Raw genomic sequence first — 13227 nt, forward strand, 5'->3', positions numbered from 1 at the left:
CACTGTTTTATTATTACAGAGAAAAGGGAATCATTTAACCATGAAATAAACCCAATAGGGCTGTTCTGCCCCCAATAAGGGGTAATTATATCTTAGTTGGGATCAAGTACAGGTACTGTTTTATTATTACAGAGAAAAGGGAATCATTTAACCATTAAATAAACCCAATAGGGCTGTTCTGCCCCCAATAAGGGGTAATTATATCTTAGTTGGGATCAAGTACTACTGTTTTATTATTACAGAGAAAAGTGAATCATTTTTAAAAATTATAATAATTTGCTTATAATGGAGTCTATGGGAGATGGCCTTTCTTTAATTTGGAACTTTCTGGATAACAGGCTTCCGGATAAGGGATTCCATACCTGTACTTTAAACAATTTAATGTTTGCCAATGATCACAACCCGTTAATAAATCAGTAACAATTTGCAGATCACATTCTATTTACCATTTAGGAATTTAACTTATTTGCACTTTTTATTTTTGCCTTTTTTCCTCATTCCCAAGTATAAAGCCGACTGTTCCCATTGGACAGTGTGTGGGGTAGGTGTTCTCACTAAACCTGTATGTCTCGCCTCCTCTTTGCCTCCCCTAGGAACATACAGACAAACAAATGACACAGAGAAACAACTGCTGAGGATACAGAGAAGTCTCGTCCAGGTAATAGTGGCATTTGTTAACCTTCGGATTTTTTGTCTTTCTTGATTTGTGTTTTTTTTTTGCAGTAAAACTTGAATTTTTTGTGTTCGTAAATTATTAAGGGTAAAAGCCACATATAAAACCACATCTAAAAGCTGTCGAGGGCAAGTAGAAGTCAATGGGCAGTTGTCCTATTCTCCATTGGAAGATCTTCTTTGGCTTTGTGGCATTAGAGGTAGTGATGAGCGAATCTGTCCTGTTTCGCTTCGCCATGAAATCCGCGATATGGCAAGAAAATTAGCAAAATGGCGAAAAATTCGTAAAAAGCATTTGTCGCACGTTTTTTTAGTCACCCACGTGTATTTCGTCTTTTTTGGTTGCCCGTTTTTTTTTGTCACCTGTGCCCTTTTTTGATGCGATCGCACCCAATGTGACGCGCAACGAAATTTTTGATGAGTGATTAATTTTTCCGCAGCGAATTCTCACGGAAGTTTCCTGAAACAATTTGCCAATGGCGAAATGCAGAAATTCGCTGCGAATCCATGCTAAAAAAATTCCCTCATCACTAATTAGAGGTTTTTGGATTTTTTTGGATGCTCTGTTTTTTTTTCCACTTTTTTTTTCATTTGTGCTCTTTTTAAAAGGCTTTTTTAATAGATCATTTGGCATTTGTGGTTTTAGAGAAAGTGAGTTTAATCATGGTTTTAGAAACCGCTAAAACCACAAAAATGTGGATAAACTGGCCGCCTAGGAGCTGGCAGCGCCGTGTTGGTCAGATAAGGACATTTCTTTGGAAACTTTTCAACAGCTTCACGTTGGAGTAGTGAGACGAAATCCAACTTGCTCGTGTATGTTTGTATTCGGTAATGTTCGGGCAGAGAAATCATCCAGGGAATTCTCCACCTCGGGAGGTGACGGTAACCTCTTTCTTCTAAACGGAGTGGGTGCCCTCGTGTCTGTTGGAAGGCCCTACTGGTAAATAAAACATTAGAGAGGTTATTATATGATCCCTTTATATATTTATACATACTGTATATACTCGAGTATAAGCCTAGTTTTTCAGCACCCAAAATGTGCTGAAAAAGTAACCCTCGGCTTATACTTGAGTCGGGTACCATGGGTCCCTCCAGACTAGCACCCTCTGCCCTTTGTGTGCAAATTAGGCCACCTGCAACCAGACCCTCCAGTGCCCTGGCCCGCTCCCAAATTCATCTTTATCTACCATCCTCACCTGTCCCATTCTGCACTAGACATTGCACTTTATATTCTATATAATCTATATATAGTTTTGAATGATTTTAACTTTGTGTTTTAGCTGGGTTGCTGATTGAGCTAAGGGGGTAGTACTCTTAAGGTATCATTGTTGATACCATATTGTTTTTGTTGACCCTCTTCTCCGCTTACAGAGCTAGTTTACTGTTTTTCTTTGAAATAAATATTTAAAAACATATACCCCACTGATGCCTCGTTTAATGTAATTGTATTGGTATTTATTTTGATTATTGAAACTTAGCAGTAGCCGCTGCATTTCCCACCCTAGGCTTATACTCAAGTCAATAAGTTTTTCCACGTTCCATACCCTTTACCAGCTTAGTTGCCCTTCTCTGGACCCTCTCTAACTCAATAATGTCCCATTTGAGCACTGGAGACCAAAACTGAACAGCATATTCTAGATGGGGCCTTACCAGCGCTCTGTAAAGGGCCCCCACTACATCATTCCTTATTATTGTCAAGAGTTTCTACGTGTAACTCCACCAGAAATTTAGACATAAATTCCAATGCCCAAATTATTGGCCATTCTTTAACCAGCTTATGAATATTGAGCAACGTTAGTTAAAGGCGAGAGAGACAGTTTCGCAGGTTTTTGGAATCCATTCTGTGGCATTTTCAATCTGATACATGTTTTGGGGATTATTGGGTAGCAGTGGGTCAGGTAACTGTAGAGGTAATTATTAGGTAATGGCTGGCACAGTTATATATTGGTGACCAAGGCTTACACTGTCCCTTTCAAGGGCAGAGGGGTTATTGTTCTTGATGGCCAGTTGAGTCCAGTTTTATATGTTCATATCTAGTATTTCCAGTTCTAGAGTTGTTATCAGTACTGCCAGTCATGGGAAGGTGTATCATCATTCTTTGCATATTCACAGGGTTACGTTTATACAGACAGAAGTGATATCCAACTGATATTTAGCTTGATGTTTGGGTTCCGTAGTTTGGGTCAATGGCAGCAGGCTGACTCCACTTGTTCTGTGTTTTACCCATGGCAGGAGGAACCATGCTGAAACTGGTCTAACACTGTAGGGGTGGGGGAGCAAGGGGCACAAGAGTATGCCCCCTAGTGCTCATCCCTGAAGATCATCCCTGACCCTGAAGCATTTGCACAATGGCCCTCACAGTGGGAAAAGTGTAACAAAATGACCAGTTGCGGTCTTTTCTTGTACTTTTCCCACTGTGTAAGGTGGAGTCCTGCATGGAACCCATTTTTGGAACCCTGATCCAGACCCATGACCCACAGTCCATGACCTAGACCCACAACCTGCATTTCTACCCGCTTGGACCCACTGCCCAACCTGACCCGCAACTGCCTTATCCACAACCCAATCTGGGACCTGCTGACCACCATTAAACAGGAAGTTCTGTCGCTGTAAACCAGAAGTGACATCATCAGAAGTGGGCTGGGGTAGAAAAAAACATTTTTCTACCCACTTTCTACCCACTTTTCTTGCATTTAACCCACGGGTACCCAACCTACTGCAGGACTCTAACATGAGGCATTGTACACGAGGCCTTGTGTCTTTATAGTGATAGGCAATAATTGGGAGCCCCAGACCACCTGTATTGATAGAGAAAAACTGAAGATACTTGGGCCAATTTACTCATTTTAAATTCGTGAGATTCACTTTATTTTATACTCGAAACGTGCCAGAATGTAGCGGTCGAATATCTTCATTCAAATGCTCAGGATTTTGAAACCTTGAAATTTAATATCTTCGCAATTCCATTTTTATCACCACAGAGATTTTGATACTGCACTCTGCTGAAGTCAGCGGGACTGGTTCTGGTTAGTGATGGGTGAAATGTTTCGCCAGGCATGGATTTGCGGCGAATTTCTGCATTTCGCCTTTGGTGGATTGTTTCGCGAAATGGATGAAAAAAATTGCCGCGGAAAAATTCGCCGCACGTCCAAAAATTGTCGCAAGAATAGTCGCGGCCGTCAAAAGAATAGTCGCACGTCCAAAATTATTGCAAGAATAGTCGCGCGTCCAAAAATAGTCGCAAGAATAGTCGTAGGCGTCAAAAGAATAGCTGCACGTCCAAAATTGTCGCAAGAATAGTCACGCGTCCAAAAATAGTCGCAAGAATAGTCGCAGGTGTCGAAAGAATAGTCGCACATCCAAAATTGTTGCAAGAATAGTCGCACGTCCAAAATTGACGCAAGAATAGTCGCACGTGTCAAAAGAATAGTCGCATGTCCAAAATTATTGCAAGAATAGTCGCACGTCCAAAAATAGTCGCAAGAATAGTCGTAGGCGTCAAAAGAATAGCTGCACGTCCAAAATTGTCGCAAGAATAGTCGCACATCCAAAATTAAAGCAAGAATAGTCACACGTCCAAAAATCGTCGCAAGAATAGTCGTAGGCGTCAAAAGAATAGCTGCACATCCAAAATTGTCGCAAGAATAGTCGCACGTCCAAAATTATCGCAAGAATAGTCACACGTCCAAAAATAGTCGCAAGAATAGTCGCAGGTGTCGAAAGAATAGTCACACATCCAAAATTGTCGCAAGAATAGTCGCGTGTACAAAAATAGTCGCAAGAATAGTCGCAGGCGTTGAAAGAATAGTCGCACGTCCAAAATTGTCGCAAGAATAGTCGCGCGTCTAAAAATAGTCGCAAGAATAGTTGCAGGCGTCGAAAGAATAGTCGCATGTCCAAAATTGCAGCAAGAATAGTTGCACGTCCAAAAATAGTCGCAAGAATAGTCACAGGCGTCGAAAGAATAGTCGCATGTCTAAAATTATCACAAGAATAGTCACGCGTCCAAATATAGTCGCAGGCGTTGAAAGAATAGTCGCATGTCTAAAATTATCACAAGAATAGTCACGCGTCCAAAAATAGTCGCAAGAATAGTCGCAGGCGTCAAAAGAATAGCTGCACGTCCAAAATAGTCGCAAGAATAGTCACAGGCGTCGAAAGAATAGTCGCATGTCTAAAATTATCACAAGAATAGTCACGCGTCCAAAAATAGTCGCAAGAATAGTCGCAGGCGTCAAAAGAATAGCTGCACGTCCAAAATAGTCGCAAGAATAGTCGCAGGCGTTGAAAGAATAGTCGCATGTCTAAAATTATCACAAGAATAGTCACGCGTCCAAAAATAGTCGCAAGAATAGACGCAGGCGTCGAAAGAATAGCTGCACGTCCAAAATAGTCACAATAATAGTCGCAGGTGTCGAAAGAATAGTCGCATGTCCAAAATTGCAGCAAGAATAGTCGCGGGTAACAATTTTTTTTTCCGCGTGACATTTACGCCGTTCCGCAAATCTTTTAAAAGATTCGCGAATTTATTGGCAAAGTGAAACGGGACAGATTCGCTCATCACTAGTTCTGGGTTGAAGCAATAAAACACTTCTGGAAGATGTTAATTCTGCCTGTATACGTGTTACACGTGCATTTCTGTGTACAAGGTGGGGTAATTGTATTGTCCTATCCCTGGCGTTACCATTATAGACATGTACACAGACAGAAGGAAGTCTATCTATAGAGAAAGCCCCCAGGTTGATTTTCCCCTACGGAACAACTGTTCCAAAGAAATGAATTTGTGATGACAGTTTTCTACCGTTCAGCAGAAAGTTATTTTTCAGTTCATTGAAAGCTTTGTTGGAAGAAACTGTGTTCACCTCTAGCTGTCATGGTGTTATAAACAGACTCCATGGAAATCAAACCAACATCAGATGGAGTCATACTTTGAGGGGGAATTTTCAAGAACACTTAGCTTTCAGAAACCCACCTCCACACACTTTACTATACTGGTTATACAGGTGTGGGATCCGTTATCCGGAAACCCGATATCCAGAAAGCTCCGAATTACAGAAAGCTTGTCTCCCATAGACTCCATTTTAATCAAATAATTTAGATTTTTAAAATTGATTTCCTTTTTCTCTGTAAAAATAAAACAGTGCTTTGTATTTGATCCCAACTAAGATATAACATTACAAGTACAGGTACTGTTTTGTTATTACAGAGAAAAGGGAATCATTTAACCATGAAATAAACCCAATAGGGCTGTTCTGCCCCAATAAGGGGTAATTATATCTTAGTTGGGATCAAGTACAGGTACTGTTTTGTTATTACAGAGAAAAGGGAATCATTTAACCATGAAATAAACCCAATAGGGCTGTTCTGCCCCAATAAGGGGTAATTATATCTTAGTTGGGATCAAGTACAGGTACTGTTTTATTATTACAGAGAAAAGGGAATCATTTAACCATGAAATAAACCCAATAGGGCTGTTCTGCCCCAATAAGGGGTAATTATATCTTAGTTGGGATCAAGTACAGGTACTGTTTTATTATTACAGAGAAAAGGGAATCATTTAACCATTAAATAAACCCAATAGGGCTGTTCTGCCCCAATAAGGGGTAATTATATCTTAGTTGGGATCAAGTACAGGTACTGTTTTATTATTACAGAGAAAAGGGAATCATTTAACCATTAAATAAACCCAATAGGGCTGTTCTGCCCCCAATAAGGGGTAATTATATCTTAGTTGGGATCAAGTACAGGTACTGTTTTATTATTACAAAGAAAAGGGAATAATTTAACCATGAAATAAACCCAATAGGGCTGTTCTGCCCCCCAATAAGGGGTAATTATATCTTAGTTGGGATCAATTACAGGTACTGTTTTATTATTACAGAGAAAATGGAATCATTTAACCATTAAATAAACCCAATAGGGCTGTTCTGCCCCAATAAGGGGTAATTATATCTTAGTTGGGATCAAGTACAGGTACTGTTTTATTATTACAAAGAAAAGGGAATAATTTAACCATGAAATAAACCCAATAGGGCTGTTCTGCCCCCCAATAAGGGGTAATTATATCTTAGTTGGGAATTGGGATCAAACACAAAGCACTGTATTTTTACAGAGAAAAAGGAAATCAAAAATCTGATTTGATTAAAATGGGGTCTATGGGAGACATGCTTTCCTTAATTTGGAGCTTTCTGGATATCGGGTTTCCGTATAAGGGATCCCATACCTGTATATGTCTTTAGCCACTCTTGGTTGGTTGCTCAGTCAAACCTAGAGTCAAATTGCACCTATCTTCTGGCTGTAATATAAAGAGTTACTTGTTTAATTGTATTATAATATAGTACTGTATATATATTCATTTTGAAAATAAGTAACTCAAGATCTGACTGTCTATTTATAAAGGTATATATTTCTATGTTTATGTGTTTAGGGGAAAACATGCTTTTTTGGATTGACTTTGGGGTATTTCTCTCTATTACTATATCTATATGTGCTGGGGTCCCTGTACTAGTCGGCGCCACCACAGTTGTCGTATGATTTTACAGGCTGTGCCGCTATAGTTAGTCAGGGCAGAAAGGCTTTGGCTACAGGCAGTCTGGGCAGTAAGGCTTTGGCTACAGGCAGTCTGGGCAGTAAGGCTTTGGCTACAGGCAGTCTGGGCAGAAAGGCTTTGGCTACAGGCAGTCTCGGCAGAAAGGCTTTGGCTACAGGCAGTCTCAGCAGAAAGGCTTTGGCTACAGGCAGTCTTGGCAGAAAGGCTTTGGCTACAGGCAGCCTGGGCAGAAAGGCTTTGGCTACAGGCAGTCTGGGCAGTAAGGCTTTGGCTACAGGCAGCCTGGGCAGAAAGGCTTTGGCTACAGGCAGTCTGGGCAGTAAGGCTTTGGCTACAGGCAGCCTGGGCAGAAAGGCTTTGGCTACAGGCAGTCTGGGCAGTAAGGCTTTGGCTACAGGCAGCCTGGGCAGTAAGGCTTTGGCTACAGGCAGTCTGGGCAGTAAGGCTTTGGCTACAGGCAGTCTCAGCAGAAAGGCTTTGGCTACAGGCAGTCTTGGCAGAAAGGCTTTGGCTACAGGCAGTCTTGGCAGAAAGGCTTTGGCTACAGGCAGCCTGGGCAGAAAGGCTTTGGCTACAGGCAGTCTGGGCAGTAAGGCTTTGGCTACAGGCAGTCTGGGCAGAAAGGCTTTGGCTACAGGCAGTCTCAGCAGAAAGGCTTTGGCTACAGGCAGTCTTGGCAGAAAGGCTTTGGCTACAGGCAGCCTGGGCAGAAAGGCTTTGGCTACAGGCAGTCTGGGCAGTAAGGCTTTGGCTACAGGCAGTCTGGACAGTAAGGCTTTGGCTACAGGCAGTCTGGGCAGTAAGGCTTTGGCTACAGGCAGTCTCAGCAGAAAGGCTTTGGCTACAGGCAGTCTGGACAGTAAGGCTTTGGCTACAGGCAGTCTGGGCAGTAAGGCTTTGGCTACAGGCAGTCTGGGCAGTAAGGCTTTGGCTACAGGCAGTCTCAGCAGAAAGGCTTTGGCTACAGGCAGTCTGGACAGTAAGGCTTTGGCTACAGGCAGTCTGGGCAGTAAGGCTTTGGCTACAGGCAGTCTGGACAGTAAGGCTTTGGCTACAGGCAGTCTCAGCAGAAAGGCTTTGGCTACAGGCAGTCTGGACAGTAAGGCTTTGGCTACAGGCAGTCTCAGCAGAAAGGCTTTGGCTACAGGCAGTCTGGACAGTAAGGCTTTGGCTACAGGCAGTCTCGGCAGAAAGGCTTTGGCTACAGGCAGTCTCGGCAGAAAGGCTTTGGCTACAGGCAGTCTCGGCAGAAAGGCTTTGGCTACAGGCAGTCTCGGCAGAAAGGCTTTGGCTACAGGCAGTCTCGGCAGAAAGGCTTTGGCTACAGGCAGTCTGGGCAGAAAGGCTTTGGCTACAGGCAGTCTGGGCTGGGTAAGGTAGGAAACCATGCCTCGGGGCTACCCGGGGAGCATAATCACTTGGCTTTACGTTAAAAGCAAAGCAGGTTGGACAGCATTTTAAGTTAAAGAATTGTTAAAGAAGTGAAGTCATAAGTCGCTGAGTTTCTTTGACCCAAAAAATATGCACAAAGGTTTTACAAAATGACTCAAAACACAACTGGGTCACAAAGGTTGCTCTGCTTTGTTTCCCCTATAGAAATATATAGGTGCTATATGGGTGCTCTCTGTTATATAAGCTTCAGTTTATTTAATTATATTCTTTTAACCGACTCATGACAATATTTAAAGTGATACTGACACTAAAAAACAACTTTTCAAAATATAAATGTATTTTGAAACTTCCCTATAGGTCATGTTGATAGTTTTTCGCTGTTAGGGCTGCTTGTGTAAGTAATTGTTACTTGGAGTTCCTAAACCCGACTGTTTTGCCAACCTGACTGTCTCTTATCAACCTGTCAGTTACAGCTTCTAATGCTAACGGCCTCCTGCTGCACAAATATGGCCGCCCCCTTATAGAGGAACATGGGGGATCAGATAGGGAATGTAAAAGCATTGGGCAAATACTGTTATGGCCAAATTATTAAGGTCATGCAAAGATAAAGTTATGATAGATGTAAAAAAAATGTTTAATTTCTGGTGTCAGTATCTCTTAAATGGATTCAGCATCCTGCTTAGATGGAAAATGGCGTCGCTTCAAAGCCTATACAAAGCAATAAATCTGGCGCCGTCCATATTATTGTCGCTTCCCGCTAGTTAAAGGGGACATACCGTATTTTGTAAAAAACGAGAATGTCTCAGTGCATTATACGGCACCAAATATAAAAGGAAAGAACTAACAAAGTTCTGTTTTGGGCTGATTTATTGAAAAATGTCTCCAAAAACCCTACAAGTCCCGCCCCTCTATTTGACTTCCTCCTTTCCCAGCACACTGCATTGTAGGACAGGAACCAATCAGCAGCTAGGTGGACCTGATAGGGAACTGAAGCCTGTGTTTGCTTGTGTGACTGCAGGGCTGTGATTGGCAAAATATTATTCAATATTACCTAGAAGATTAGGGGGGGCTATATGTTTCATTTAAGAAATAATGCCATGGAGCAGATAAATACTGATGAGAGAATCTGTCCCATTTCGCTTCGGCGAAAACTTCGCTAAACGGCGTAAAGTCCGCAAAACTTCTACCCTCTGATCTTCTGGGAAGGCTTTCCAGCAGATGTTGGAACATTCTTGGAGAGATTTGCTTCCATTGATCAGAAAACCCTGCACTATGTATGAGGCAGTCTCCTCAACCCTTTTGACTTGTTTGTGAATCCCCACTCCTGGCTCTCTCTAAGCTGATCAGAAAACCCTGCACTATGTATGAGGCAGTCTCCTCAACCCTTTTGACTTGTTTGTGAATCCCCACTCCTGGCTCTCCCTAAGCTGATCAGAAAACCCTGCACTACACTGATGAGCCCCAAGAAGGGTGAAACCGGTCTGTAGTTGGGAATCTCATCAGCTATTATCCTGGCTTCTGCTTTATACCCAGTGGGCAGGGCCGGAACTAGGGGTAGGCAGAAGAGGCAGCTGCCTAGGGCACAACAATTGGGGGGCGCCAGGCAGCCTCTCCTGCCTACCCCTAGTCCGCTCTGTTTAGTCATTGCCCCCGCCGCTTGTCCTTACATGGTGGGGGCAATGATCCATAGAATCACAATGCTAACCCCGCCCCCCCGTTCAACTGCGCATGCGCGCCAAGGGGGGGGGGAAGGTGGAGGGGCGAGGTGGCCTACCGGGTTGCCTAGGGCGCCCAGTCGACTTGGCCCGCCCCTGCCAGTGGGTGAGCTTAGCCTATAGGATGAACCCATGTAAATGGGATTTTTCTATGAGCCTTAAGGAATTTGTTCCCAGAATCCCTTTTGACCTTCTTCCATTCATAGATAAGAGGTTGGGTACTAATGTTGGGGATCAGGCCCGGCTCACATCGGTATTCCAGTCTATCCCCCAAGAGTTCAGTTGGGTTGTCCCACTCACATTCTGTATGGACTTTTGCTTTGTGCATGGGGGTTTTAGCCTGCTGAAACAGGAGGGGACTAGTGATGAGCTAATTTTTTCGCCAGGCATAGATTCGCGTGCAAATTTTCTCATTTCGCCATTGGTGAATTGTTTCGTGAAACTTCCGAGAAAAGTCGGTGCAGAAAAATTCATTGCGTGTCAAAAAAGACACGGCAAAATAGGCGCGGCCTTGGCAAAATGGACGCGGTCACGCAAAAAAAAAAAAAAAAAGGCGCGATCGAGTAAAAAAAAAAAGGGCGCAGTCCCATTAAAAAAGGGTGCGGTTGCATCAAAATGGGCGCAAGCAACAAAAAAAGACACGGGCGACAAAATCATGCAACAAACACATTTTGTGGATTTTTCGCAGTTTCGATAATTTTGCTGTCGTTACGCGAAATGGGACAGAATCGCTCATCACTAGAGGGGTAATGTATATCACCACTGTTTTATCCTATGTTTGTTTGTACCCCATTTTCATGCACTGAACTCACCTTGCTCCCCATTATTTCCCTCAATATTTCACATTTTTGTTTCTCTAGTAAGTCAACTGTCTGCTGCAAGTTTTTGTGATTATGTATATGTAGGGACCCATAGGGTTAATGTGCCCCTATGGTGTTAAACCCTATATTTCCTTTTCTTCGTCACTAGGCAGGATAAATATATCTAGTTGGTATTTACATATACCTTGTTATTGGCCCAAGGCTAGACCACACCCTACCGCACTTTAATATAGTGATAGGGAAGAGGTGGCTCTTCCTTCTTGGGTTACAGCAACTGTTCTGTGTGGGTGCTCCTTGAAGCCTGGAATCCAAACCGGCCCAGAAGTGTTTGGCCCTAAGGGGACAAGTACCCTTGGTGAAGTCGGGGACAGGGCCCCGTGAACGAGGTAAAGCTAGAACAGGTTAAATAACATTATAGCACTTTCTAGGAAAGTGAGGAAGGCAGAACTTATATAGAAAGAGCAGCTTTATGCTCCACCCAGGAGAGAGAGTAAAGGAGTAGTCTCCCACAGGCTCACTTGCCTTAGATTAGGGACACAGAAGTTCCAGGGACATAGGCCAGCAATTAACCCTGCCCGACCTCTACCAAGAGAGGGATAAACCGGTGAGCTGCCTCCTGTCACTCTGTTGGTTGCCTTACTCTGCCCAACCTCTTTATGAGAAGGGATAAACCGGTGGCCACCATACTTCTACTGCTTAATCTGCTTTAACATCAATTGTATTGCTGAATCCTGTTATACCTCATCTGAGTGAGTACTGATTAACCCTGCATTACCATCCTTGTCTTGGACAGATAAACAGTTACTTTGTTTTGCAAGAGCTCCTGGCATCCATCTTATCCTTTAATCTGAGCTATTACACTACACAGTGGGGGTTGTAGTTTAACAACCTCATCCAGCATCTGTAAAGAGAGCTCCTGAATGGCGGAGAGCTCAGCCAATCAGCAAGATCTTATTGACAAGTTAACCCTATAATGTCCCTTTCAAAGTCTGATAAGAGATCAGTTGTTAGTTGTACGGCTCTGATACTCAAAGTGGTGAAAACTGAAAAGCTCTAAAACTATAGCCCCATATGTAGTGACGTGCGAAATGTTTCGCCAGGCATGGATTCGCGGCGAATTTCCGCGTTTCGGCATTGGCGGATTGTTTCGCGAAACGGATGAAAAAATTTGCAGCGGAAAAATTCGCTGCGCGTCCAAAAATTGTCTCAAGAATAGTCACGGGCGTCAAAAGAATAGTCGTGCATCCAAATTGTCGCAAGAATAGTCACGGGCATCAAAAGAATAGTCGCACATCCAAATTGTCGCAAGAATAGTCGCAAGAATAGTTGCAGGCGTCAAAAGAATAGTTGTGGGTGACAAAAGAATAGTTGCGCGTCAAAAGAATAGTTGCGGGCGACAATTTTTTTCATTGTTTCGTGAATTTTTCGCCGTTTCACGAATATTTTCATTGTTTCGTGAATTTTTTCCGCCGTTTCATGAATATTTGGAAATATTCGTGAGTTTATTGGCGAAGCGAAACGGGACAGATTCGCTCATCACTACCAATATGTGATAAAAACCACCAAGTTTGCCCAGGAGCAGTAACCCATAGCAACCAATAAGATGTTTTCTTTTAAATGGGTGAGCAGTAAATTCTGCCTGCTGATTGGTTGTTATGGGTTACTGCTTCTGGGCAAACTTCGTGGTTTTTATTACATAAGGGGGTATAGTTTTAGAGCTTTTCAGTATTCACCACTCTGAGTATCCCCCCCTATGTCATCTTTGTTAAAGTTTTAAGCATTGTTGATGTTGGTAATATGCACTGATATCTATCCACCTACCCATCTGAATTTCTTTATTTTGAAAAGATGGCCCAACAGTGTATGGAATGAAAAGCAACATTATTGGCTACCGCTTGGCCTCCACACCCACGTACTGAAGGATTAGATCTGTTTTTATAGCAGGTAAGTCCCCGCAGCCATGTTTGTTACTCACGCCCTTTTTCTTTCCAAAGAATTTTTAGCCAGATCTATACAGCCGAACCCTCAAGGGCCAGCGGCTGCATTAAAATGCAAGAAATCACCCCAATGAGAATCC

The 13227-nt window shown here is 42.9% G+C and overlaps 1 protein-coding gene across 3 annotated transcripts in view; it reads left to right on the forward strand.

Moving 5' to 3' along the window:
• Positions 1–570: 570 nt before the first annotated feature.
• tmprss2.2 (transmembrane serine protease 2 gene 2) overlaps positions 571–13227 on the forward strand; it is a 76348-nt gene continuing 63691 nt past the window's right edge. For 2 of the 3 annotated variants that reach the window (XM_031896533.1, XM_004912205.4), the window contains exons 1-3: positions 571–658; positions 11018–11075; positions 12999–13094. The gene's annotated coding sequence lies outside the window, so the exon portion shown is untranslated. The remainder of the gene's footprint in view (positions 659–11017; positions 11076–12998; positions 13095–13227) is intronic. The other variant, XM_002941284.5, reaches the window with a different exon arrangement.

Source organism: Xenopus tropicalis, chromosome 2, assembly GCF_000004195.4.
Source record: "Xenopus tropicalis strain Nigerian chromosome 2, UCB_Xtro_10.0, whole genome shotgun sequence".
Taxonomy (NCBI): domain Eukaryota; kingdom Metazoa; phylum Chordata; class Amphibia; order Anura; family Pipidae; genus Xenopus; species Xenopus tropicalis.